This window comes from Crocodylus porosus, unplaced genomic scaffold, assembly GCF_001723895.1.
Source record: "Crocodylus porosus isolate Cpor-Errol unplaced genomic scaffold, CroPor_comp1, whole genome shotgun sequence".
Taxonomy (NCBI): domain Eukaryota; kingdom Metazoa; phylum Chordata; order Crocodylia; family Crocodylidae; genus Crocodylus; species Crocodylus porosus.
In genome coordinates, this window is record NW_017728948.1 from 12,854,794 (window position 1) to 12,858,577 (window position 3,784).

The window sequence follows — 3,784 nt, forward strand, 5'->3', positions numbered from 1 at the left end:
TGCATACCATTCACCAGGAGAACAAAGGCAGCCTCCCATTTAACCATTCAAGATCAAAGTCGTGGCGGGCGAGATTCTGAGGGTGCTGAGTCCACCGCGAGTGACGGTAGGGGGCGCTAGGGAGTTCACGGCCATTCCTAGCCCCACTCCCTCACACATGCATTAGCAGGTACATGACAAACAGGTCCAAGGAGGTGATACTTCCCCTTTATGTGGCACTGGTCAGGCCACAGTTGGAGTGTAATGCCCAAAACTGGATGCAGTACTCCAAGAGGGATGTGGATAACCTTGAGGGAGTTCAGAGGAGGGCCACTCATATAGTTAGGGGCCTGCAGGCAAAGCCCTATGAGGAGAGATTAGAGAAACTGGACCTTTTCAGCCTCCGCAAGAGAAGGTTCAGAGGGGATCTTGTGGCCACCTACAAATTCATCAAGGGGGGAAAACAAGAAATAGGGCTGTTTACCAGGGCACCCCTTGGATTCACTAGGAACAATGGCCACAAACTGACAGAAAGCAGATTTAGGTAAGACATCAGAAAGAACTTCTTTACGGTAAGGGTTGCCAATGTCTGGAATGGGCTTCCAGGGAAGGTGGGTGCTCTCCCCTACCTTGGGGGCCTTTAAGAGGAGGCTAGACAGGCACTTGGCTGGAGTCATCTGACCCCAGCACTCTTTCCTGCCCAGGGCAGGGGGTGGGATTCAGTGATCTACTGAGGTCCCTTCTGACCCTAACTTCTATGAATCTAAGAATAATCTTTATATAATTCCTGTCTTGTACAACTGATGCAACATGTGTGCTCTATACACAAGATGGACAATAAGCAGCCTACAATGCCACACTTCAAAATGTTAAGCATAAATCTGATGGTTTCCACAGGGACAGAACTGAAAAGATATAGTCAGGGTGGCAACTACCCCTAAGCACTCAAGGCCAATTCACCTACTACATGCCTATGTGGGCATAGCGATCAAAGTGTAATCCTATTTCACCCTGCTGAAGCCCCTGAATCCTAGAAAAAGTGGGTGGGTGGCTTGCTTCTCTCCCCTGTTCAACTGTGACTTGGTCTGAAGGCAAGAATGACCATGTGTTACAAAAAAAGATGTATTCATGAATTTTCAGGGACATAAGTAGGGTGTAACAGGATTGCACTTATGCACTTAAGTCCACTTAGATATTTGGCCAGTGGAATAGGATGTGGCCCTTACTGTTTGGCCTTAGGACTACTTGGGAGCAAATACTGCTGGATTTACTGAAGTTGATGTGCTCTCTGGCTGACAAGTGACTTGAAAACTTTGAGCAGAGGGTAGATGTATTTTCCTAATGTCATTCCCAGCGTTGTCATTATGTCATTGCATGGCAGTGGACAACTGCCTGATGTGTTTGGATCTGTTTACATACTTGTATTTTGCCCATTATTTTAGTATTACCCTATTTTACCAAAGGAATCAGCACAGAGAAAATTACTTGCTTAAGGCCAAAAATGGAATCGGTAGCAAATGAGCTGAGACTCCTGAGTCAGGTCCAGTGTTTTAACCACAAGCTCATCCTGTCCCTTCACTTTGAACTGCCTGATATGGGTGGTCATGGAAACACCTCTGAATTTCCCTATTCATTTCAACCTCCCCTCCTCCAAAATTAGGGGCCGTTTTCACATATATAAGCACCGCAGTGACGGGCACTTTGAAAAGCTCCTGGTGCTGCATCACTTACAGTTGTATAAGCGGTGAAATGCACGTCAGCGCTGCAAAAACAGAAGCAGCCATAGAAGGTGTTTTATTTCAAAAGCACACTGCCACTTTCTGTGTGCATTTTGCCACTTATACAACTGCACGTGATGCGCTCATGTGCGGAGCAGACTCGATTAACAAGAGTCTGCTCTGAAGCGGCAGATCTCTGGTGTCATGGGACAAAAAGGTATGTGTATAAATGCCCAGGGTGCCTATACACGTGCTCCGACTTGCTCAAATTAGAACGCATCAGAGCAGACTCGATTTAATCAAGTTTGCTCCACGTTCTAATTAGGACAGCGTAGCATCGCCACAGCATCTTGTGTATAAGCTCCTGCAGGTTTAAAAATGGCTGCTGGGGCACTTTAACTAACGCTTCTCTAGTGAGCTTTAGTTAAAACATCCATCCCATGGCCATTTTGAAATGTGCAAGGGCTTAAACATGTGAACTGGTCTAATTAAAATGCCCCCCCACTCCCCCAAGCATGGGTATAGGCAGCCTTTGAGACTAGCCAGTTTAGAAAGGCATAAGCTTTCACAGATGATAGCCTACTTCATTAAACCTCTTGCTTCTCTGAACCAGGTGGTCTTTAAGGTGCCATTTTGTCCCATCTTCTGCCTGACTCAAACTAAACACAGCTAACTATCTCTGTCTCCCCCCAGCTGGGGACCCTGAGGCATGAGGCTTACCACTTGGTCTCCTATATCACTACATGCATTTGGGTTTTCCCCCTGTACATTTCAGGAACTGACAGGTATGGGACTAATTGCAGCATTTACCTGCACATGTAAAAGTCACAACACCCCTAAGATTACATTTAGGCTTCAGTCAATTCTTTTTTGTATTAACAGCTTGGTTTGCCAGCCGTCACCTCCCCAGCAGCCTAAAATGGGAAATGTAAGCATTACCTCAGTACCTTACTACTCCGAGGGTACTGTGTTGTCATCCCATTGCAGTGAAACCCATTGGAGAGTTCCCTGCTCCTCGCAGCATGCAACCTTAGTGGAAGTAAGTCCTTGTTTGTCAGGAACTGCTTTGTAGGAATGATGAGCTGTAAATCCCGCAGACAGATGTTATTACAAGGCTAGTACAAGCTTGCACAGTGTTAGCACCTCTTGCCCTGATGTCACAGGGAGTTTTGCCGTTGGTTTCTGAGTAGTTGGAGCAGGATCAGACCCCTAGTGCAGCATTATCACAACTGGTGACCTCAGATGTGCTAAAAAAAGAGAAGTAAACTGACATCTAACTGATTAAGCCAAAGATAAAATGGGATGGATGAGAGTTAGACAAGACGAATGGTCATGGAGAGGCCAACACCTCTCATTTAAATGAGAGCTTGTCATAATACTGGTATCTGGGACACCGAATTTCAGGGCTCCCTACATTTTGGACACAGCTTCTTATCACATCGCCCACTGCAACTTTCTTCCATAACAACTTCTTCCACAGAACTTTCTTCCATGGAAGTCATACATACACAATGCCCAGGATTTGTACTGTCCAGTATGAGGGCAAGGTACTCACTTTTTTGGGCAGTCTGATTGTAGAACTGGCATATTCAACACCAGAGGCAAGGAAGGAAGCATAGAAGTGCATGTGCCAACAGGCCTCTCCAGAAAATGCAGGAGGAGGGCTCGTGGGCTCTGAAAGGAGCTTGGCAGAGAATGTTTTAAGTGCTGGATTCTTGTTTCTTTCAGCTATTTCCTCACATTACAGAAGGGCTGATGGGTGAGATGGCAGGCTGCTTGGTTTCCTTTAAACATAAGCAATATCAAAACTATCACATTTGAGCTTCTTCCCCCACTGCACTCTTCACCAGCCTCCAAAATCCAGAGTTCATTTCAAAAGTCAGCAAAGTTTGCTGTGGAGGGCAGAGAGACTCACTGGTGCAGGAAAGAGGAGCCAGACCAAGACTGCCAATGCCTGACTTCATAGTAGGTCGTAGTAGTTTCATAGTAGCTAGGGTCAGGAGGGACCTGAACAGATCATCTCACCTGACCCCCTGCCACAGGCAGGAATGAATGCTGGGTTCACAAGACCCCAGACAGGAGATCAT

The 3,784-nt window shown here is 46.4% G+C and overlaps 1 long non-coding RNA gene across 1 annotated transcript in view; it reads right to left on the reverse strand.

The window, feature by feature from the left end:
- LOC109322248 overlaps positions 1-3,784 on the reverse strand; it is a 20,253-nt gene that overhangs the window by 9,988 nt on the left and 6,481 nt on the right. Inside the window, exon 2 of the long non-coding RNA XR_002104339.1 lies at positions 148-150. This is a non-coding gene — a long non-coding RNA (uncharacterized LOC109322248). The remainder of the gene's footprint in view (positions 1-147; positions 151-3,784) is intronic.